At 42.3% G+C, this 25,415-nt stretch overlaps 1 pseudogene; it reads left to right on the top strand.

The window, feature by feature from the left end:
- Window positions 1-19,951: 19,951 nt before the first annotated feature.
- Window positions 19,952-20,032, top strand: LOC141369977 (U4 spliceosomal RNA; annotated as a pseudogene).
- The last annotated feature ends 5,383 nt before the right edge of the window (window positions 20,033-25,415 follow it).

Raw genomic sequence — 25,415 nt, 5'->3', positions numbered from 1 at the left:
CTCCCAGTTCAGTGCATTTGGACATAAGCCCGTGACCTTGGCAGAAGCCAGTTGGTGCTGGGGAATCTGAGTTCTCTGTATTGATCACCAGAGCAGCTGTTGAGCCTGGCTTTCAAGATCATCTCTCACAGGGAACTTTCAGTGTGCCAAAATCTCCCTCACTCCCTCTCCTCCACCATTTTTATATGCAATTTAGTTAAAACACTTGCCTTTCATGTGTAGGCCAAGATGGTGACTTCATATAAAGGTCAGGAAATGGGGAAGCAAGAAACTTCCTTGCAAGATTTAAAATTTAATTTATTTTTAGTAATAATAAATGGTAAATTGAAAGATTTAAGATGAAGAGCCTGGTAGGTGGATAGGTTGGAATTTGTGATGTGTAGGGATTGTTGCCAATTGTTCCCAGGACTTGAGTGGTTTTGTCCTTGCATTTTCTCTGTCTACTACGTTTTATTTGCTATCCTTCCTTTAGAATGGAGGTATATGTCAACTTTCAAATCTCCTTTTTCATACTGTCGTAATGGGTTGGAATTGAGCTGTATGATTCCTCTTTCCTGAAATATCCCCCATTCAGCTGTGCAATATGAGACCCTCTTCAGGCTAAAGATCTGGTGAGAGGAAGAGAGTCACATTAGCTGAGTAATCTAGAATATCCTGTGGGTATTTTGAAGCCTATTTGTAAGAGATGCAGAGGAGTGCTTTGGGAAGAGTGTCAGCTTAGGTAGGAACATAGTCTGCCACGATCTTTACCCTACTGCTCACCAGCCATGTGGCCTTGGGAAAGTCATTTAATAAATGTAAGCCCATCAACTGTCAAGGTGTTAGTTTAGCTACCTGTAAATGGGAGAGCTGGGTTAAGTCAAGAGTAGTCGGTTCAATGGCTTGTGGAGAATAAGAAGGGAATTTAGGAAAACAGAGGAGTGGCAGGGATCACGGTGAATAAGGGATCATGTATAGCCAAAACATAACTCTAGCACAGGGTTACTGTGGACAAAAATAGACCAGGCATTGTCAACACTTCTAATTATTTCAAGGGAAACATCATATCTAGATTTTTATGTGAAATATCCTGATTTCACATCTAATTAACAACTCATTAAAAAAATAAAACAAACTAGCATGCCCTGTTTAGTCCAAGCAGATGTCTCTGTGGCTGAACACAGCCTGTGGATAGTTAGCTTGCAACCTTGGGGTGGGAGTGGGGGGTATATGACCTTTGGCCCAAGATTCACTATCTGTCTTCAAAATCAGCTAACATGCCTGGACCCAGCCCCAGATGGGGGTGTCTGAGAGCCCGGTAATTGGCTGTAGCATCAGCTTCCTGTTGGAGGCTGGGGAGAAGTCTTGCCCTGAGAGAGGGTTGGATTTCTCCTAAAGTTTGGAAGGCCAAAGGGAGTGTCTGCTTGTGCAATATGGGGGTGCGGGGAATTATACTGTGCTGAGGACCAGGCCCTATTGATCTGAACCTTCACTCTGCCAAAAATGCTTGGCTGGCCTTGGTTACATTCTTTCCCTTCTCTGACACACAGTTGTTGCCCTCTCTGTAAAACTGTAACTTTAGGTTGGATCAATATTTCTCAAACTTTAGTCCCTGGTGTATCACAGTGTGGAAGCCAGTCACCTGGGTGATCTTTATCTCCTCTTATCCACCTCTTGTGGGGGCCCTCCCCTATTGAACAGAGTTGACTTATGTGACTTACTAGATATTGTGGAGGTGACAGTGTGTGACTTCTGGGGCCAGCTTCATAAAAGACACAGATGTTTCCACCTTGACCTTTCAGCTCACTTGCTGTGGGGATGCACCAGCAGACATGCCATGAGGATACACAGATGTTTCCACCTTGACCTTTCAGCTCACTTGCTGTGGGGATGCACCAGCAGACATGCCATGAGGATACCCAAGCAGCACTGTGGAGAGGCCCACATGCTGAGGAATGGCCAGCACTGACTTGCTGGCCATGTGAGTGAACCACCTGGGAAGCAGATCCTCAGGCCCCAGCTGAGCCATCGGATGACTGTAGCTCTGCCTGACATCTTGACTGCAACCTCATGAGAGACCCTGAGCCAGAACCCCAACCACCCAAAGTCCTAGCCTTCCAAAACTGTGAGAGGTAAAAACATTTATTATTGCTTAAGCCATGGAGAAATAGATTACCTAATACACAATCATGATCAGTGCTATACCTGCCTACCATCAATTCTATTACATATTTTTCCAACTTTATTGAAGTATAACTGACTAATAAAATTGTTAGAATTTAAAAATGTACATCGTGGTGATCTGATATACGTATACATGGTGAAAGTTTTCACACTATCTAGTTTATTAACACCATCCACTCACACACCTACACCTTTGTGTGTGTGTGTGTGTGTGAGAACATTTAAGTTCTACTCTCTTATCAGATTTCAATTATATAATATAATGTTGTCAACTAGGTCACCCTGTTTTATATTAGATTCTCAGACTTTATTTACCTTATAGCAGGGAGTTTGTATCCTACTAACTTCTCCCTATTTCTCCCACCCCCTCAGCCTCTGGTAACCACTTTTCTACTCTCTGTTTCTTTGAGTTTAACTTGTTTGTTTGTTTTAGATTCCACATATAAGGGATACCATGCAGTATTTGTCTTTCCCTATCTGGCTTATTTCATTTAGCATAATGCCCTCAAGGTCTATCTATGTTGTGACAGATGCTTATTACATATTAATGCATTTCTTGAAATGGTTTATTCTTTTAATTTGCATACATTTATTTTAAAAGGAAAAGTTTTTATGCTTGTAAATGGAAAATAAACATCTCTAGTAAACAAAAAATAGCTCAAAATCTAATTTTCTTTCAAACTAACTTCTGTCTAGATAATGTTGCCTGTAGAAAGCTCTAAGCCTCAGGCACCTTGTTTCTTTGTTAATAAAGGAGATGAACAAGAGTTGAAGGGATGTTAAAGGCAAGCTGACACCAAATTAAGCCTGCATCTTTGAAATAAACCAAAGGATTGAAAGGAAACTGAGCAGAGAATAACTTTCTCGTAATGAGATTTGATATTAAAATGCACCCCCCCCATACTGCCAAACATTTTTCAGGTCTGCAAAGGAATGTTGTTGGTGGGGGTTTTTCCCTTCTTTTAGGAAAACTTGATAAGAAAATCCATGCTTTTATCCAGTTCCAAAACATCCTAAGATAGCACATAATTTCTATTTGTATAAAGTGAGATCACTTATGATAAAGCCCTATACAATAGCCCGCCCCAGTCTTAAAGGGTTACTACCAATATACTACCTTTTGGTTATAAAAGATGTACCGCTTTAAAAGCCCTGCCCCATCCACTGAGCTCTTGTAGTAACCAAGAGAGTAGGCCTGTCCAAAGATCATCATCCCTAAATTGGCAATTCAGGAGGCTGAAGCCCTAAGAAGGGACGGAAGGCATCCACAACTTCTCAGGAGTTAGTAGGGCTGGGGTCAGAATCTGTGTTTCTTGACTCCTCATGCCTTATGCTGTCTACACAGATTCAATTTCCTGGCCTCTTCACACGTGGGGTTTGCACACAAGCTGGATCCTTGAGCAACTCTGGCACATCAGGGCCTGAAGAAAGGGTGCCATGGCAGAGTCAGGGATGGTCTGGAGGCCCAGCAAATGGTTGTTAAAGTAAGGATCTCTAAGGGATCTGAGATGCTGAGAAGACAGCAGTGCAGGCTGGAACAGACAAAACTAGAGAAGCAGCCACCTCTGCATCCTGGAGGCTATGGGAACTCGGAGATCCCATCTGCCACGTCACAAAGGAAAGAGCACCCACAAATGTGTAAGTGCACACATAAATACACACATATACTCTACTACCCCTGGGATATCAGATGTACCCCGGACAATGCCCCAGCCCCCACAGAGATGCTAAACTGTGGCCTTCAAATGAACACACATCTCTTGGTCTCTCTAACTCCTTGGGCAACTCCCCAGCCCCCACGTCACCACTTGGCTGTATGATGCTTTTCAATTTCTATTAAAAAATAAATACTTCTGAGTCTTCATATGTCTTGGATTTGTCCAGGACTAAAGAGAGGAAAGTATATTTTGATGCACAAGAATGCATGGAGTCTTGTTCTCTACCGCGTCAAGTAGAATTTTTATGAGAACTGGGTGACAAAACAGTCAGAGCAGATGGAAAGCAAACATGTTAAAGCAGTTTGATGAAATGGCGTGGCAGCTATTTCTGGATCTAAAAACATGCCTGCTTTCTCTGTTGTATTCTTTGTCCCATTTAAACACTGATCACTAGAGCTAGTAATTAATTGCATTTTCCTAAGACATTTTGCAGGTCCTGGGAACACAAGAATGAAGACTGAAAGGCTCTGATCTTCTCCTTCGACCAGAGGAGAGACCAAGGTACAGAGAGGACCAAGGCATAGTGCAAGTGATGTCATTGAGTGAGTCATTAGCAGACTGGGACTAGTTGATTGTATAAAGGAAGTCCCATTTTGCAGAGGAAGCACGTTTTGATTATTTTTCTTCTTTTATTAGTTTTAAATTGCTAAATGCATCCCCCTACCACTCCACCTCCCCTCAAGTTTGGAAACCAATGACATTCCAGGGAGGCAGAATTCTGTTGATAAAGGGCTTGTTTCAGGTTTCAGACTTGAACCCATTTTACACTTTGCTTATAAAACTCTGTAAGTTGGCCTAATGGTGAAAGGTTGATGCTGTCAAATGTCAAGGGATATTCAGAGTCTCTGAGCCTTTCCTCTCCTCCTGCCACCCCAAGACCCAGGTCTTTCCTGGCAGTGGAACAGTCTCCTCACTATTTTCTGGGGTCAGCAAACGGATCTCCTTAGCCAGTTGTCAGACCCAGTGAGTCAGCAAAGCAAAGTGGCTGGGCCAACACTGTGTCAGCCACCAACCAGAGAGCAGAGGCAGGGCTCTTGCACCAGAAGCCAGGGAGATGGAGTCATGCAGAACCACGGAGACCCTAAAATGTCATCTCCCAGAACCCAAATCAGAGACAAAGACCCAGGGACATCATTTCATAGGCTGTTTCTGCTTCTGCTATTCTTCTTTCTTATTTGATCTGATCCTTAAACAGCTGAGCCTTGAGAGGGAGGGTATGAGAATGGATCTATTACTTGTAATATTTCTCACCAATTTCAGGTAGAAAAGCTAGCTCAGATGGTAACACTTTGCCTGATACAAACTTATTTCCATAAATCAGAGTAAAGAGTCAAGTCACTGAATTCTAGCCACATCCTAAAGTATGGGTCTTACTCAACAACACAACTATACAGTCTATATCAAGAAAAATGGCTTTTGTCAATGGCAGCCAAACTCTAAAACAGCAAAAGTTTAGAGTGTACCATTTTTAATGTAATATTTTAAATTTCAAATATTCATAATTATATGAGCAGAATAGTTAAATGTTATCAGAGACATTTATGAAGAAATGATAATGATAACAAGAATAATGTATTTACACCAGCTAGCATTTATTAAGCACATACTTTGCTATGTCCACCCGCACTGCTGAGAAATTCCCTTGCCATGGATGCTACCTCCTTGGCTCCATCAATTCTAAATGATTTTGTTTTAAATTTCAGGGATTTTTATAAGGTAGTTATGACCATCTTCAAAAACATTAATTCGGCAGATCTTTATTGAGTGTCTATTACATTCCAGGCATGGTTCTAAGCCTTTGGGATCCAAATATATTTGGGATAAGACATACATGCCTCTTGTCCTTGTGCTTATTGGAGAGAAAACATTAACCACAAAATGATTCTGTTAGAAATGATACAAAGTGATGAGAAAGAGAATAATGAGGGAATTGAGTTCTTCAAAGAGGATATGGAGGAAGTACTCTTTCTATAAGGTGAGTTTGACAGGTGAAAAAAGGTGTGATGACTGGCCCAGGTCAATCTCTATGGTGGGCAGATGTTGACATGTTCCAGAGGCTGAAAGACAACCTGTGTGACTAGGTGATGGTGGAGAGAGTAAGAGGTGAGGCTGATGAGGTCAGGAGAAACCAGGCTGACCAGGGACATGCAGATCTCCTCTCTGAGCCCTTCCTTTCCTCCCGGCCCCCGCTATGGAGTCCTGTAGGTTCTGGGGGGAATTGAGAGGAAGCTGAGGCATGGAGGCATCAAGTCTCTTTTCTAAGGCCACACAGCTTATAAGAACTAAAGCACAAAAGAGCCAGATGGGGATATGTATGTATGTATGTATGTATCTATCATTATACATACTAATATATGTCTCTGTCTCTCTATATCTCTCTACTTCTCTATCTACCCATCAGCTACTATGAGTTAGGAATGCTAGGCTCAAGATATGTGACAATAAACACAACTGTCAAAGTTTCCACTCTCATGTATCTTCCTTCAGTAAGTGCAATAATGCAATCTAAAGCAGAGACGGGATGTAGAGTGAAGGGGCACTCTTTTAGATAAGGTGCCTTATATAGAGGAAACCTCTATAAGCAGAGGTATGAATTAATGAGGAAGCAGCCATCAAGTCTATGTTCTACTTTAAAAAAAAAGATTTTATTTTTTTATTTGAGAGAGAGAGAGAGAGCGAGAGAGCATGCGCAAGTGTGCATGGGGGAGGGGAGGGGCAGCAGACTCCTTGCAGAGCAGGGAAGCCCAATGCGGGACTCTATCCCAGGACCCCGGGATCATGAAGCCAAAGACGGATAAAGCTTAACTGACTGAGCCACCCAGGTGCCCCTTTGTTCTGCTTTGAGAGAGCTTTGTAATTAGCATTTTCAAACTAAGGAAAACATGATTGTCTTCATGGGGTAGTTTGAAACACACCGTGATTATTGTGCATGTCCACGTGTCTTTGTGTGTGTATCTTTGGTCAAATCCTTTCCCAGATCAGAGACAGCAAGAAAAGGTTGGCCTAGGCTGTGTAAGCAAGAATGATTTGGAGACTTCAGATTAAAATTTTTTTTTGCTAGGTTTGGGGAGTCATGGAGACAGTGTTCATGAAGGGAAAAGGACCTAGCTGGATGGAAGTTCACGTGTGTTTGAGAAATGGAGAAATTCAGCCTTTTGTGCCTGCACACCAGGCATCAGTTATGGACAGACTATTATGGCATTTTGGTAGACTATTCTTTTTTTCTCACTCAGAGCAGACTTCCATAAAAGAGAGACAGAGATTGATGAGCCCAGCAACAGCCAATAGAGATTCATGGGGAAGACCAAATGTTGGAGTTGGTTACCATGGGTCTGGATAACTGTACTATACTGCCATAAAAGACTGAAGATGAAGCCATACTCCCCTCCCTTTCCATTTCATTCTTTCTCTATTTCTCTATCTCTACCTTTTTTTCTTTTTCCCCAAAGACTTTCTGTTGCTTAAAAATATTTAATATAGAGTAGAATGCTGAACACAGGATTATCTGTTGTAATATAAGGTAAGTAGCAAAGGACCATTTTTCATGTTAAATCTTTGGAATGTCTAGATATACATGAGAAAATAAAAGGCACAATTGTTCTTTTTTATGGCCGACAAGTGGAGTAAACCATTCAGGATTAAATCTGACAATCTACAGGTCAGTTCCAACCATTTCAAGCTTCTTTATGGCAATGGCCAAGTTACTTCAGAGGGTTCTAGGTGATTTATTGGGTCTAATGCACTTATTATTCAGAAAAGAAAGATGATGTGCTTTTAACCTATTGTTCTGGAAGCTGCTCTTACATCTATCCATACTTCTGTCCATCCATCCTGAAGCCATTTCAGGGATATTATGAATGACACAGAGATGAATAAGGCATGATCTCTGTTCCCAAAAAGCTCACAGTGCAGTGACAAACAAATAGGAAATTACAAAAAAAAAAAAGTGGAGTACATGCAGAATGGCAGTAAGGATCACATGCTTTGGCACTGGCAGGGGTAGGGGGGAGGAAAGAATCTCAAATAGGATTAGGGTGCTTGAGGACAGTTTTTTATAAACATTGATGATTACATTCATCCTCAAAGAAGAATGTGTGGGAGTTGTACAGGCAGAGAAGATGAGAAGTTTTCCAAGAAAAGGGAATTGTGTAAGCCAGTGACTAGGCACAGGAGGACAGAAGAGCAAGACTTATTCAGGGAGCCACAGGAAGTTGGCTGGCACAGCTGGAGTCCAGACTGCATATTTGGTTAATGGTAAGGGTGGGTATAGAGGGGGAAAGAGTGGTCAGTAGGGAGGCTTAGGAGTATTCAAGGCAAGGTTATGAGAAACCAGGGCACAAATGGAGTGAACTTGGATTTGATGCTGATAGCTATGAGACATTGTGACCATATTTTAAATCAAAATTATCTGGCCAACATTTTTGGAGTTGCACTGGGTTCTTACAGAATAGTTGTTATTGAGTGGTAGTTTGTTTGCAATGATTATCCCTGTAGAGTGGGGCTAGAGTAAATTATCAGACGGTATGGGGTTTGAGGATGCCACTTAATTCTTTGTGTGTTGGTCCTAAAGGTGTGAGTAGTCCTTTTCTGGACCCTTCCTAGATCAAATAACCTCAACCTGAAACCTTGCAGATAGCTGGAAAGATAGGGACTTCAAAAACTAAAAGGTCTCCATTACACTTCCAAGTCATATGTAGATTTCTGTCATATATCAGTTACTCTGGAAACACGGCCATGGTTTGGTATTATTTCTCACTCATGAAGGGAATGCTTTTGTTTCGAATCCTCAGCAGTGCCTGGCCCAGCGCCTGGGACAGAGAAGACGCTCAGTTAATGCTAAGAAGTTGATTTTGGGGCGCCTCGGTGGCTCAGTCGGTTGAGTGGCCGGCTCTTGATTTAGTCTCAGAACATGATCCCAGCGTGGGACTGAGCACCGTCTTGGGCTCCATCCTCAGTGCTAAATGAACAAATGAATCTTATAAAAAAAAAGAAATTGATTTGTTAATGACCCAAACCAAGCTGTAAAAAGGCTCATCAGAACATTTAGTGAGTCACATGTGTTAAATCTGAGGAATACCACGAATAAGAGCAAAAAGTAGGTCCTAACAGCAATATAGCAACAGCTCATCACTTCCTGGGGATCTACTCTAAGCTAAGGCATGGTGTCAGACTCTCCATACATCACCTGACTTAATTCTCACCATTCCCTCACTGCCCAGCATTGCAATTCTCAGATGGGAATACTGAGGTTGACTGTGGTGACCCAACATTCTCAAGGTCGCACAGATGAAGAAGAGAAAAGTAAGATGTGAACCCAGGGCGACTTGGCGGTAAAGTTCATGCCTTTTCTCTCCTATTGCTGTTTCCACATATTTCCAGGTGTTTCTTGTGAAAGGGGAAGCACATCTGTTCCCCTGGCTCCAGAGGAGAGAAAGCAGACCACAGTATCTTCCATGGTAGGAAGAAGGAGGCCTTTGGCAGGACTTTACAACCACCTCGGCTCTCAGAGAACAGAATTGCCTTTTCTGTAAGGCTGTGGCCCCTATCCCTGAAGATGAGACCTTGATGCAAAAAGTGAACAAGCACCTCTTAGGGAACTTGTAGAATAATTTCTATTCTGGCTGGTAGAATAAAATATATATACTTCCGTCTCTAAGATCTTGAGATATTCTTTGGACAGTGACAGCAGTTCCTGATCTGGAAAATATTTCACATTAGACAAAATACTTGCACAGAGCATCTTATTTGATCCCAAGTGACCTCCATTTGGGGATGACATAGCTGTTGCTCAGAGAAGTAGTATGATTTGCCCAAGGATATAGAGAGTGAGTGGAGGACTTGGAAAACAGACCTGGCTCAAATAATTCCAAGACGAGTGCTCCTTCCCCTGTGAACATTGTCTACTGCATTGGAGCAAAAATCCAGGTCTGTGGTAAGTATCACACAAAGGGTACACTCCCTTCCTGTAATGAGCATGGGCCACACACTAAGGCTATTTCTGAGACACTCGTCCCTTTCTATGTGGGTCAATATCCCTGAGGTCTGGACTTCCCTCTGGGAACAAAGCATCCTTGAGGGTCTTCCTTAACCATCCCCATCAGTGTAATATGTTGTTTCCTGTCCAACTGCCCCATTTCCATTGGCAATTTATGCTTCCAGAGATGCCTGAGTGCTGATTCTGACCCCAATTATTCCATGTGTAGGTTATTCTTCCTGATGTGTGAGTACAGGACACAAGTCTACGTCTCCCACTTAGGCAGCCCAGAGGGGCCAAGCCCTGCTTGGCCAGGAGCACGCTGACTCCTGACTATGGAAAGCTTGTCTGTGTGCTAAGTGTAAGCAGATGTCCCCAGCTGCCAGATCGTGTGACCATATGAAACCAATCACTCACTCTGCACAAACATGTATCATCAAGTCAAAGTCTGAAGGTGCAACCAACTCATCCTGCTTCCCATAAAACAGTGTATGAGGAAGGAGTCAGGGGTTTGGGGAAACTGGCCAGAGCAATCCATCTAAGGGCAAAATTTATATGGTTTGATGGTATAAGAACAGTGAAATTGGGCCAAAGGAAGTGCTGCTCAAAGTCATGGTGGACACTCAGCCTGGTCCCATGACATTATCTGAGAGCACTTTCAATGCTATACATGTGGGGGAACCAAGGTTTGGGGGTGGAAGTGACTTCCTCAACATCTGAGAGAAACCTAGTGGCTCAGTTAGGACTTTATCAAAGGTCAAAATGCCAGCCTAGCATCTGTTCCATTATGTCTGGCTGCCTGTGCCATTAGCTTTCTGGTGGGCTTCTGTACATGCATCTTCATGTCTCTCTTATTTTGAATCCTGGTGGCTTTGGGGGTGACTTCTCTAAGCCATGTAAACTTTCCTAGAGAATAATGACAATTAATGCTATTTACTGGGGGTTAATATTGGGTCAGGCTAAATAGTCCATGTACTGTATGGTGCACAATAATCCCCAAATACCAAGAAAGGTCTTTTACTCCCTTAGTTTAAAGGATAATTAGAAATGGAAAGAAAGCTGCCCACACAGTTTGCAGGTGGTGCAGTCCAGGCTCACATCAAGATGGACTCCAATCGGCAAAGTCATAATCAATTGACTAGCAGTGGAAGATGGCTGGGTGAACAACATTCATCCGCTGGGAAGGAACTTTTTCAGCATCTATTAGATGCCTGGGAGCATATGTGGTTTTAAAGATGCCCATGACACTAGTCCATCCCTCTACAGAAACAGTCTAGTGCTGGAAACAGTCTAGTGTGGAAACACAAACAAACTCGTACTTTGTGTGGAAGTGGTGTTAAGGATATGGCAGACCAGGTACAAGTGGAATAGAGTTGAAGGTGCACACAGATTTGCTCAAAAAGTAAGAGATGGTTTATCAAAGGAAGTGCCACTTTTCTGTCAAAGAGTGGTTGATGTGCAAATCAGAAGCTGACAATATTTGTCAAGAGATGGATTGTGAAAACGTAGGGAACTACATATTGTTAGGTATTATTGCTGGCTTGTCGAAACGTGAGTGGGAAGCTTAAACTCTGATATCAAATACACAGATCATAAGGACTTTGAATGTTTTGCCAAAGGAGGTGCTTTTTTGCCTTGTTTTTATTTTTGTTTTGTTTTTTTCCTGAGGCCAACTGGGAACCATGGATAGGTTTTAAGCAAAAGAGGAACACAAGTGCCATATCATTTAGGATTAGGTTTGACGGCTAATAATGGAAAGCTCCAAATTAATACCAGTTTTAAAACAACAGAAGTTTATTTTTCATGTAAAAGTCTGGAGTTAGTGTAGTCCAGGACTGCTCTAGTGGCTCTTCTCAGGAATTCATGGTCTTTCCAACCATCCCTATATGTGGCTTTCAAATTCATATTCCAAACTCATAGTCTAGGCAGCAGGATGGGAGCAGTGATAAATAAGGAAGGGAAGTGTCTTAATCTTTTTGAGCTGCTGTAACAAAATACCAGAGACTAGTGACTTATGCAGAGCACACACATTTCTCACAGTTCTGAGGGCTCAAGTCCAAGATGAGGGTGCCAGCATGGAAGAGCTATGATAAAGGCCCACTTCCAAGCTGTAGACAATTGACTTCTTGCTGTATCCTCACATGGTGGGAGGGCTGGGGAGCGCTGTGGGGTCTCTTTTATAGGAGCACTGATCCCATTCACGAGGCTCCACTCTCAGGACCTAATAACCGCCCAAAGGCCCCACCTCCTAATACTTTCACATTGGGCATTAAGATTTCAACATATGAATTCTGTCTGGGCAGACACAAACATTCAGACTACAGCAGAAAGGCTTCAACACTCTCTTAAAGAAGAGTCGCAGAAGCTTGCACAAAACACTTGTGATTTTCTTCCATTCATCAGGAATTAGCCACATGTCCATATCCAGCGACAAAGAAGACTGGAAAATGTCTTCACATGGACAGCCACGGGCCTCCATAAAAATCAGGTTTTGTATTTCTCTACTAGAACTGGAGAATGGATATGTAGGAAGTTAGCAATCTATGCGACAAGTAGATCTGAAATTTAAAGATCACTCTATTGTCCTTGGAGTAGATGGACCAGGATATAGGCATATGGCTGAAGGTACAAGACTAAGGCTGCTGTATCCACAGGGTTGGAAAGATGCTCTCCCTATACCCTTCCAATTACTTAGGCTTTGACCAGTTAAGGAAATAGCTGTCTTAACCTTTATTTCCCCACCACTGAGTCAGAGGTTGATGTATGCCTCTTTCAGCAAATGAGTCACGTTCAAGGTTGGGCAAACCTGCCTGGATATGCAGAATGGACCATAATATGAATGTGGCTTGGACTGCACCCTTCATTGAGTTAAAATGCTGCTCATTGTACTTTTGACCTCAAATAGATATATCAGATTTCTTACTCTGATCATTTACAGAGCCAGGCTAGGGAAGAGGAAGTTTTTTCATTCATGTTATTCTGGTTAGCAGTTTACCATGTTTTGTCTTATGGATATTCACAGAGTTAATCCCTTAAGAGCCTGTGTTTTAGACCCCAAAACCTCCAAATTAAAAATTCAGCTATTGGTACTCATCTCGGGCTGATTTCAGAGTCAGACTTCTTAATCACCATGACATACTGCCTTCTTTCTGAGTCTTTGTTAATTTTTAATCTCTTCCCTAAACAGTCCGCCTTCAAGGAAGGTCACAGCAGCTTTGATGAGTGTTATTACGAGGTGATGGCAGAACAGTGGACTTGAAGACACCAGAATATAGCCTGGGGCCTTGACTGCCTCACTTGCCTATCTACCTTCATGCAGCCTCTTTAGGAATTGACTCCTCCTCCAGGAAGTATGTGTAGTGCCCCACAAAAGAAAGAGCACAACACAGATCAATGCTGGCTCGCCCGGTCCTCACCATCCTCAATCCACCTGTGCTTTGTTTCTCATGTTTTCTCCTAATGTTCTTGTGTTCCCAGCTTACTCAGTTTGTCCTGGCCCTACATCATGGCTTGACTCTTGGCTTTAGTGCTCCTAGGGATATGAAACACTGGGTTTCCCCACAGAACTACAAGGTTGAGATACAGCATCATGTTTAACGGCAGAGCTGTTGAGATCAGATTGGCCTGAATTTGCTACTTTCCTCCACAACTACTAATTCTGGACCTTGGGTAAATCATGTAACTATCCCAAGTCCCTGTTTTCTTATCTGTAGGATGGAGGATAATGACAATCCCTATTGTGTATGCTATTGTCAGATCAAATAAATTAATACATAAGTATTTGGTCTAGTGCTTGGGATACAGTAGGTGCAAAAGCAGTATTAGCCACACATGTTAATTTTGGGACTGGGGGATTAAGCAATAAGGTTGAGGAGTTGGAGGGTCTATATCACGAAGAGCGATTTTATGATGAAGAAGCTAGATACGGGCCAAAAGGAAGAGAGACTTTCAGATAGGACAGTGTTTTCATATCCTATTGCCACTGTAATGAATTTCAACAAATTTTGTAGCTTAAAACAACACAGATTTACTATCTTGAAGTTCCAGAAGTCAAGTCAAAAATGTATAGGCCGGGCTGTTTTTCTCCTAGAGACTCAATGGGAGAATCTGTTCCCTTGCTTTTTCTGGTTCCAGAGGCTGCCCATATTCTCTGGCTCATGGCCCCACATCACAGTAACCTCTGCTTCCCTTGTCTCATTACCTCATCTGACTCTGACCTTCCTGCTTCCCTCTTATAAGGACTTTTGTGGTTACAGTGGGATCGATCAGATAATCCAGGATAATCTTCCCATTTCAAGATCCTCAATTTAATTATACCTGCAAAATTCTTCTTGCTAAGTAAGGTAACACATTTGTAGGTTCTGGGGATTATGGTGTGGATATCCTTGGGGAAGCATTATTCAGCCTGTCACAGAGAGTAGCATGGTTATTCTGGGATTATCCAGGATCATTCTAGTGAGAACAGAGTTGGGGACACGAGCTAAAATGCTACTGTAAGATGGAGGAGAGGGATATGAACATAAGCATTAGAGGCAGTAGGGATGCTGGGGAGAAATGGGTGTTCAAGAACCAGTATCCCTAGGACTTGGCTAGTGTTATGGATGAAATGTTTGCATCTTCCTTCCAGGTTCTTCTGTGCAATCCCTATCCCCCACGGTGATGGTATTAGGAGGTGGAGCCTTTGGGAGGTGATTAGGTCATGAGGGTGGAGACTCTTGAATGGGATTAAGGTCCTTAAAAAGGGATGGCTATGTGAGGACACAGGGAGAAGTGGGCAGCCTGCAACTGGGAAGAGGGTCCCCACCAGAACCCAACCGTGCTGGCACCTGACCCCGGACTTCCAGTATCCAGAACTGTGAGAAATAAAAGTCTGCTGGTTAGAAGCCATCCAGTCTGTGCTATTTTGTTATAGCAGCTCAAGCTGACTGAGATTGTTGTGAGGATAGGAAAAGGGATGATTTCTGGATTTCTAGCTCCAGGTTCAGAAAGGATGGTGGAGTCATTAGAAGCTGGCAAAAACAGTGGCGGTGATTGACAAATTGACCAGGCTTTCTGAGAAATCCTGCTTCCTCTAGCCTGTGGCCATACTTTATAAAAGACAGAGGGCAGCCTGGCCGAGAACGGTGTTCCCCACACTCTGCTCATTTTTTTGCAACTTTTTCCATATCAGTTTTAAATTCTGAATCTTCTACTTTCAATGATCTCTGGTAAAAGTCGCCTTGTCCAAAGCAATTAGTTTCATGAAACCACAACTCCAATATGCCTACGTATGTTGATACACATACAACTCATACATAATCACTGAAATGGGAATATATATTTTCCACTCACCACTAAAAATTGTCTCACACGTTATCGGTGCTACGCATGCCACATGTAGACGAATACTGGTGTAATGATAAGAATACAGACTGAGAAATTCAAACCTAGACTTGAATGAGTCACTAGAGTTCCCTGGACTTTGCTTTCCTGATATATGAAAGGAGATAATGCCTAACTTAAAATGATTTGGTTAGATAGTATGGGGAAACTGTGGGGAACCGTGCCTCATAGTAGGCACCCAAACTATGCATATTTATATCATGATCTTCTGATGATTTTTCCTCATATAGTTTAAATAATCGCAAGCCTTTTCATGAGGTCTGCCAGTTAAGTCTGATAAGCCCACTAGAAAATGTACTGTCTTTGCAATCAAGATGGCTAAGTTTCTTGTATGTAATGCTATTTATTGTCTCATGAGTCTCCTTTACCTCCCAGACCCTTGGGGTCACGGGAGTGTGGGGCTTAGGAAATCAACTCATCCATGTTGACCATGCTGGGAGAGCCTTAGGTCTGGCTCTGCTGGACTTCTGGGGGGAAGCAAACCTGGTTTTCTTTAAGATTCAAAGCAGGAGTTTGAAATGGGAAGCCCTACTACTTTCTGGACTACATTGGAATCATTCCTCTGCTTGTGGTTCTGGGGCTTTTTGCTTACAAAGTTCTGGTCTCATGACCCATTTGGGAACATCACTGAGGGACCACAAGATAGAACCAAGTGAGTTTTACAAAGTACCCCAGGATCTCTCTCCACTGCACCCCCAGACAGTATAACAGCATTAGACTCAAAGCAGCATTTGCTGAAGATAGCACTGTTTGCATGAACTTTCCATTGATACATCTGGTTTTCCTTTTGAAAAAGGCCCTCAAACCTCATAAAACTGAAGTCTTTTGAATCAAACCACAAATTCCCTATAGCTAACCTCAGCAAAACTCCCTACACACTCTGTATACTCAGTCCCTCCTGACCCCATTCCTCTTTTCTCTTCTGTCTTCATTAACTTAGCCGGAGCCAAGCTCACAAGGATAAATCAGAGTTTTTTTTTTTTTTTTTTAAATTCACTTCCTATTAATAAAAATTATGGGTCATTTTTCTGCCTTAGACCTTTGATTTAGAATAGCTGCCATTTATTGAGCTTTAACAATGTGCCAAGTTCTTTATGTAGTATCCCATTTAATCCTACAACAGTCCTGCAAGGTAGGTGGTATTTTTCCAGTCGTTCCAACGAGGAAAGAGAAACAGAGAGAAGTCCAAGAACATGCTCATTGTCTTGCTCCTGCTGGGTGGTGGATTTAGTAACTCTAATCTCATTTGTCAACTCCAGTGTCTTCACTTCCCATAGCTGTCTCTCTACACAACACATCCCTAAGACTTAATTTACAAATATGATTTGATGCTTAAAATAACCCCTCATTTGCCTTGGGCAATTATTACCCTGATTATTGATGTCATGGTGATGCTGATTATTGCTAGGACTAAGAGCTGCTGCTGCTTTCTGAATGTCATGGTAACTGCTTACCACACCTTACATTCTTACACTAATCTCTCGAGGCAAATATTATGACCCCCATTTTATAGACGCGTAAACTGAGATACAGAAAGGTTTGTAAACCTGTCCAAGTCACACAGCCATTGACTCATCGGAACTGCAGATATTAATAAAAAGCAAACCTTTGTCTATGCCTGCACCTTTGAAACGTTTCACACGGTTAACTCATTCAATCCCCGCGAGAATCTTGCAAAGTAGGTGGCATTATCATCTACATTGCACAAGTGGGGAAACGGAGGCATAGAGAAAGGAAGCGACTACTCAAAGCCACACAGCTAGTCTGTGGAATGAGGGGCTGGAATGGGAAACAGTAGCCCTGGGTCCTGACTCAGAGTTTGTCACCACACCCCCATGCTGCCTGACTGTCTGATTACCGAACCTCCTTTGCTCTGGACAGGTGTCTGTGTGAGTGGATTTAAACTGTATTTTTCACCCAGTTCTTTTGGTCTCTGGTGACCTCATTGTGTCAGAAGGACAGGACTTGATGCGTGCACGGCCTGTCAGGGGTGATCACAGTTACTGAGAGGGGTCTGCGCTGATGTCTGGGGGTTTGGGCTGAATCTTAATGACATGCGAAGGTGACCTGCAAGAAATACACGCTCCATCGGAAAGCTGGCGCTCTGCTCAGCAGGAAGAAGCCCCACAGACTGACAGTTCTCCATCTGTCAGTCAGGCCCTTTTATGGACAGTGTTCATGTGGTCAAAGCTAATCTAAAGGCTGAACGAATCACACTGTGATCTTCTGGAATGTTGAAAAAGCGGGAAAGTAAGTGTTGGGTGTGAGTGGTGAGGTGGGGGAGGTTCAGCCGCAAGATGGAAAATTCACTAGAACAAAGAGGACGTTGGCGTCAGCCAGTTGTCTTCTCAGGAACAAAGGGCCAGGAATGGTAGACAAAACAGAGGGACTTTTCTTTAGTTGTAAGCACAGAAATAGAGAAGTCAGCATCCAGAAGAATCCCAGTGGCAAGCTGGGTTCTAGATAGGTGTTACCCTACGTTTGATTTTCAGAATTTTTCCTTCAGTACTTCTGCAACTATAGGGACAAATGCAGAGTAAGGCCTAAAGTGGACTGCTGCACATTGGAAATTTCTTCGAAGCCACATGTTTTATTAATCAAATACCTGCCAGATGTGAGTTTACATTTGTGTTTAATACGAAATAACTTGTTTAAATCCCTGTTCAGTTAAATTTCTTAACTTATGGTATTTATCTTTCCCACTCTGACTTATTTCACTTATATATTACCCCCAGGTCCATCCATGTTGTCACAAATGGCACAATCCCATCCTTTGTTACGGCTAAGTAACAGTCCTTCGTGTGTGTGTGTGTGTACACCACATCTTCCTTATTCACTTGTCTGTCAATAGACACTTTTGCTTGGGCAAGTATGCCCAAGTAAAAAAAAAAAATTATTAAATAAATAAAAAATAAATTTCTTAACCTATTCTAATTTCCAACTAAAAATGATGCCTGATGTTTATCCCTGGACGTGAGTATTTCTGAGAACACTTTTATATCAATACTCAAGTAACGTCTTCCTACTCTGGATTTATGGGAAGGTACCCTCCAGCAACACAGAGGTAAAGGGAAGAATGTTTGAAGGAGACTAATATTGATTTGTCACTTATGTTGTGTCAGGCACTATGTTAAGTGTTATATATATATATATATACCATCTCATTTAATACTCATAACAGATATGAACAGTTGTTATTATTAATCCCCATTTTACAGATGAAGAAACCAACCCAGAAAGGTAAATTAAATTATACCAGGTCATAAAAACACCAATAATCCAATTAAAAGTGGGCAGAAGACATGAATAGACATTTCTTCAAAGAAGACATACAGATGGCCAGCAGACACATGAAAAGATGCTCAACATCACTGATCATCAGGGAAATGCAAATGAAAACTACAATGAGGTATCACTCTCACCTGTCAGAGTGGCTAAAATCAACAACACAAGAAACAACAAGTTTTGGTGAGGTTGAGGAGAAAAGAAAACCCTTGTGCACTGTTGGTAGAAATGTAAACTGGGGGAGCCACTCTGGTAAACAGCATGGAGGTTCCTCAAAAAGTTAATAATGGACTCCACTAATCACATTACTTGGTATTTACCAAAAAAAGACAAAAACACTAACTCAGAGGGATACATGCACCCCTATGTTTATTGTAGCATTATTTACAAAAGCCAAATTATGGAAGCAGCCCAAGTGTCCACTGACAGATGAATGGATAAAGAAGCGGTGGTATATATATGTAATGGAGTACTACTCAGCCATCAAAAAGAATGAAATCTTGCCATTTGCAACGATGTGGATGGAGCTAGAGAGTATAATGCTAAGTGAAATAAGTCAGTTAGGGAAAGACAAGTACCATATGATCTCACTCATATGTGGAATCTAAGAAACAAAACAAAGAAGCAGAGGAAAAAAGAGAGAGTGAGAGACTAACCAAGAAACAGACTCTGAACTACAGAGAACAAACAAATGGTCACTGGAGGGGAGGTGGGGGGAATGGGTTAAATAGGCGAAGGGGATTAAAGAGGACACTTATCATGATGAGACTGAGTAATATATGGAAGTGTTGAATCACTATGTGGTACACCTGAAACTAATGTAACACTGTATGTTAACTATACTGGAATTAAAACAAAAAACTTAATATAAAAAATTCATACCAGGTCACACGACGAATATGCAGGAGCCAGAATTGGAAGCTCAGTCTGTCTGACTTTAAAATACATGCTCTTTTGGGGCACTTGGGTCACTCAGTTGGTTAAGTGCCTGACTCTTGATTTCAGCTTGGGTCATTATCTCAGGGTTGTGGGATCGAGCCCCCCATTGGGCCCCCTGCTGAGTGTGGAGCCTCCTTGAGATTCTCTCTTCTTCTCCCTCTGCCCCTCCCCCACTTGCACTCTTTCACTCTCTCTCGAAATAAATAAATACATATTAAAAAAATAAAAACATAAAAAAAAATACGCTATTTTGAGGAGAGAAAGATGGTGGCAAAATAGGAGGACTCTAGGCTCACCTCATTCCACAAACACAACTAGATAACTATCAGTTCATCCTGATACTCCAGAAATCGACCTAAAGACTGACAGGACAAATTACACATCTAAAGGAGAGAAAAGGCCACTTGAAGAAGACATTTTTGTGAAGAAGATATACAGATGGCCAACAGGTACATGAAAAAATAATCAACATCACTAATCATCAAAGAAAAGCTTAGTACAGGGGTAGTATCATAATCAATGAGTTTATACGAGGCATGATTATTGCTGATTAAGAACTAACCACCAGAAATATGCAATTCAAAACCACAATGAGATATCACCTCACACCTGTTAGAATGGCTATTATAAAAAAGACAAGAAATAACAAGTGTTGGAGAGGATGTAAAAAAAAGGGAACCCTTGTACTGTGATTGGGAATGTAAATTGGTGCAGCCACTAGGGAAAACAATGTGGAGGTTCCTCAAAAAATTAAAAACAGAAATACCATATGATCCAGCAATTCCACTTCTGGGCATATATCTGAAGGAAATGATAACACCGACTCAAAAAAATACATACATACACCCACATGTTCACTGCGGCATTATTCATAATAGCCAGTATACGAAAACAGCCCAAGTGTCCGGTGATAAGATGAATGGATAAAGAAATATGGTACATATATAAAGTATTATTCTGAAAAAAAAAAGCCAACCAAACAAACAAAAACAAACAAACAAAAAACATATATTCTTTCACCAAACCATTTACACTGCCTCTCAGGGAAAAGCAGAGAATGAACAATTAATTTAAATCCATGCAGAGGATTAGGTCAGGAGGTGCCCTCCCCCCCCCACAACCAGAAAAAACAAAACAAAACAAAAACTATGAACTTCAGTATTCTGATTTGGAACATCAACCCTTTTGAGTCCCATGTTCTGGCCTTTGCTACTTGTAGAATATGGGCTATCTCATGCTCTCGGTTGGTGACTTCTCCCCCCTTATTCCAAATTAGAAGGTAATCTATTTAGGAAGGAGGCATAAATTTTAGTGGGAAAACAGATCCTGTATCATTTTGATATGTCATGCATTTCATTCATCACAGATATTTTGAGGCAGGTTGAAGAAATGGCTCTCAATCTCTACTCATCCCACATCCATTCATTGTGACACTGCGGCTCGTTCATGAAGAGGGTAATCTATGTCCCCATGCTTTTAATTTGGGCTGCCCCCATGTCTTGGTTCATCCAACAGAAGGTGACAAGAGTGGCCAGTTCTGAATCCAGCCTGTAAGAAACTTCGTGTGTGGGCGCCTGGGTGGCTCAGTCAGTTGAGCGACTGCCTTCGGCTCAGGTCATGATCCTGGAGTCCCGGGATCGAGTCCCACATCCGGCTCCCTGCTCGGCGGGGAGTCTGCTTCTCCCTCTGACCCTCTTCCCTCTTGTGCTCTCTATCTCTCATTCTCTCTCTCTCAAATAAATAAATAAAATCTTAAAAAAAGATCTTAAAAAAATATATATTTATAAAAAAAGATGCTTCGTGTGTTTCTGTTTCTCTCACTTACTCTTGCCTCCCTGTCCTGCCATGGGAACAAAATGGGCCAGAGTGTAGGAGGAGAGATACATGTGGACAGCCACGCTCAGAAGCAGAGCTGCCTAGCTGAACACAGCTAACTGCGTTCTCGTGAAGAAGCCCAGCAGAAACCAGGAGTGCCCCCCAGCCATGGCTGCCTTAAATTGCTGACCCACAGAACTGTGAGCTAAATACATGGTTGTTGCTTTAAGCCACAGAGTTTTGGAGCGGCTTGCTTTGGAGCATCAGATAACTGACATACATTTATTAAAATATCACTGAGTGCCAATTTCGTGGCATGCTATGGGGACAGAGGGGATTAAGTTATGGTCCCCGTTCCGAAGGGAGCAGCCAGCACGCCACATGGGAAGTCAGACTGTAAACCAGTAATCACACATGTCATGTGATTAATCAAAGGAACTTGTGAAATCCTTTCAGTGGGAATGGTTCTGCTTCCTGGAAGACACCATTCCAAGGAGCACAGTACCAGTGGGTTCCAATACTTGTGTGATAGTGTCACCCAAACCTCAGACTGCAACAGGGGTCACTCAGCAAGGAGCCCTAAGGATTACCCAATGCTATTTAAATCTACTCTAGGATCCCCATTAAGTAACCTTACATGGGAGCCAGGAGCTTGGGGAAAGCTGGAAAGACTGCTGTGGAGGGATGCTATCCTCTCTTTAAATTTGGAATAGCTAGATATTTGGGGGTACCAGGCAAAAATGTTAGTCCCTCGGACTTTTAATGAATGAAAAAATTAGCGGAGCTGTCAGAGACGTTTTGACTACCTCTGACTTTCAGAAAGACAACCAAGGCAGCAGCAGAAAGATTAGCATAGAGAGGCTGAACCTGGCTTTGAATCCCAACAGAGGCTTTCACTTTCCAATTGTCAGCTGGTTCCAGAATCTCCATAAACTTCACCTGGCTTGTCTTTAAATAGATAAGGTTCTGAGGGGGACTAAATGCACCTGGTGCATAATTAATGTTAATTCCTTCTCCAGTTTCTTCCATTCCTAACTCCCCTTTGCTTTCTGTTACCTTCCTTCTTTTTCCTGTGGCTCCAACCAGAGTCCCAAGATATTAAGCTCAATGAAATTGGATCCTAATTACCAGCGAAGTGGATGTATTTGAAGGCTTCCCCAATGTCTGTCTGTAAAAAGTACCTCTTCAAAGTGGCTTTCAATAACTACTTGAGTAATTCTATCTATTCATGAGCGCAAAGGACTGAGACAAAAGGCTGAGACAAGTCTGCTTGGAACAAACTCTTTGCATTGAATGCAAATGCACATATCAGCAGCTGGCCTGTCACTTCGGTCCACAGAAGGAATGATGGTTTCATGACATCCTTGGCACCACAATGGACTCATCTCAATTGGCTGGAACATTAAACATGACCAAGGACATAACTAGATAAGACTGTCCTAGAATCTTTTTCTTCAATGTAGCACATACAAGATTCTTATGCAAACCAGAAAGGAAGTGGGGAAATTCTTTCCTCTTCTTTTTCTTTGCTCTTAACCTCAATCACATTACTCTTGCTTTAATTTCCTTCTATAGAAAGAACGCCTAACAGAAAGCACATGTGAGAATTACATAAAAGTAGAGCAGAGTGAAAACTGAGTCTGTGGAATATATACATCAAGACTTGATCAATGAGGAGGTGAAGTGACCACCTCTTGGATGCACAGTTTCCTCACCTGTATGGTGGCAAGAATCGTCTCTGGGGTTAGCATGGGGTTATAGGAATGCTCCAAGATAGTGGATGTGAAAAACGTTAGCGTCTCTACTAAAACCCTTTCTTGTCTCAGGACCTCTGCACTTACTGTTCTCCCTGCCTGGAGATCCCTTCCTTTCCTTTGGAGATGTTTGTTGGTGCATCCTTCAGTTCATTCTTGCCTCTGCTCAAATGCCACCTCCTTAGACTTCCCTTGATTATCTTATTCAATAATAGCCATCCTATCACTCTCTATCTCCTTATCTTGGTTAAGTTTTACTTTGAAGCACTTATCTGACATCGTATCATGTATTTACATGTTAGTTGGTTAACTGACCATCTCTTGCAATAGAATGCCAGCCTTGTGAACGCAGGGATTTGATCCGTTTTGTTCAGCTCTGTATCCCCAGCACCTATAATCCCGTGACATGGTAAGCATTCAAAATAAAACATGTGTTAAGTGAATAAGTTAATGACTGTGCAAGATCATTTTCACATCAAAAATCACAGGCACAGAGTGGGCATCCTATATGTGTTGGCAGAATTAGTGAGCGTGCATACTCACGTGTGACCAAAATTGGGGAAGCAGGATGCTCCAGCGAGCCCAGGTCTCCCTTACTTAGCACCCCTGCAGATTGCGTAAGGAATGTCCAGACGCCTTCTCTTTCCAGCATGACGTAATGTGAAATGAGAAAACTTGCAGACCATGCTGCTCACAGACGAGACAGATGATCTCATCCCCTTCCTGGGCATTCCCAGGCTTTGCTGTTGAAAATTAAATAAATAAGTAAAACCTACAGGTGGTTGTTTCAGCCCTAGCCGTTTGCTGGCAAAATACTGGAACTCATCTCTTAGCTCCCTGGTGACTGGGGAGAGGAAAGTCATGTCAGATATTGTCTGGCCTGTTCCTTACGCCAAATGGAATGGATTTTGCCTGAGAAAGGAGGACATAAAGGAGAAGAAATACATTTCAGCATCAGGCACAGGGGACAAGCTGTGAGCAACTCATGGGGGGTGATGGGGAGTTTAAAGAACAAAGTATGCAAATTGTTTCATTGACACCAGAAGGCTGAGGTTGTTCTTGGGACTGTTTCAAAGGCTTGGGGCCTGAAGAAAGAATGTACCCAATTTCTTTTACACGGCTCACTTTCATTTACAAACTCCTTTGGTTTTGATGTCTGGATATACATTACAACGAGCATAATTCTAATTTATCATATTTATTGCTCTACAGTTTGAAATCCCTTTCACATGCAGATCTTCACAAAAGCCTTGAAAGTGAGGGACACAGAATTATCCTCATGTATGGTTGAGGCTTAGATTCAAGAAGGGAGGTGAACAGAGGCACCTGGGTGGCTCAGTTGGGTAACTGTCTGACTCAGCTCAGGTCACGATCCTAGGGTCCTGAGACGGAGCCCCGTGTCGGGCTGCGCTGGGTGTGGAACCTGGTTAAGATTCTCTCTTTCCCTCGCCCTTTGCCCCTCCCCAGCATTTCTCTCTCTCTCTCCCTCTCTTAAAAAAAAAAAAAAAAGGAAAGTGAATAGACCACAGTCATGCAGTTAGAGTGCAAGAGAACTGGTGGTAGAACCCAGATCTGGTTATCTGGTTATCTTTATGTCCAAATCTCTACAGTGGAAACGTGCAGACTTAAAAGGTGATCTCTATTTGTCAATCACAGAGTCTGTCTTCACCTGATTTTTCTGTATCCCTTTCTTCCCTCATCAGTCACTAGATACCCTCTAGATACCCTATTTCAGACACTAATGTGGGACGGGTCTGTGCACAAACCAAACTGAAGTCCACCTGGGTGTCTCATGAACAATGAGCACACTCAGATGGAGCTGTTGACTCCGCCCTCCAAAGCTGCTGCCCCCTCTGGATGCTCTCCCCTTCCCACCAATGTATTTCTTTATCCAGAAATTAGTATCACCAGTTGCTTAAGTTGTAAATATAAAAGTTATCCTTGGTTTTTACTTATCCATAACCACTTTCTCCATCCAACCCATGATAAAACTCTTCCAATTATCACTTCCAAACGGATGTCTTGGCTCAGTCCACTTTTCTCCGTCTTCATTGCCACCATCCTCGTGCTAGACCACCACTTTGCTCCAGGGTCTTTACAACAGCCTTATAGCTGCTGACTACTCTTCCACTCTTGTTTCTCTCATTCATTTTCTTCAATAGAAAAAAAAAAAGTGATTGTCCTGTCACATGTCTATCTTGGGCTTATCCCCCCACCTCCACACCCAAGGTTTCCCGATGCATTCATAAAATCCAAAATCCTTAACGTGACCACCCAGCTCTGCTTAATCTCGCCCTTGGCTTTCTCAACAAACTTACTTGTGCTCTCTTTACACTAGCTTATTCCATTCCAGGAGCCCTTGGTGGAGACAAATGTTTCTTGAGG

The sequence above is a fragment of the Callorhinus ursinus genome, unplaced genomic scaffold (genome assembly GCF_003265705.2).
Source record: "Callorhinus ursinus isolate GAN/ISIS: 27379988/994484 unplaced genomic scaffold, GSC_fseal_2.0 scaffold24, whole genome shotgun sequence".
NCBI lineage: Eukaryota > Metazoa > Chordata > Mammalia > Carnivora > Otariidae > Callorhinus > Callorhinus ursinus.
The sequence above is the reverse complement of the archived record's forward strand: the minus strand, read 5'-3'. Positions and strand labels throughout refer to the sequence as shown.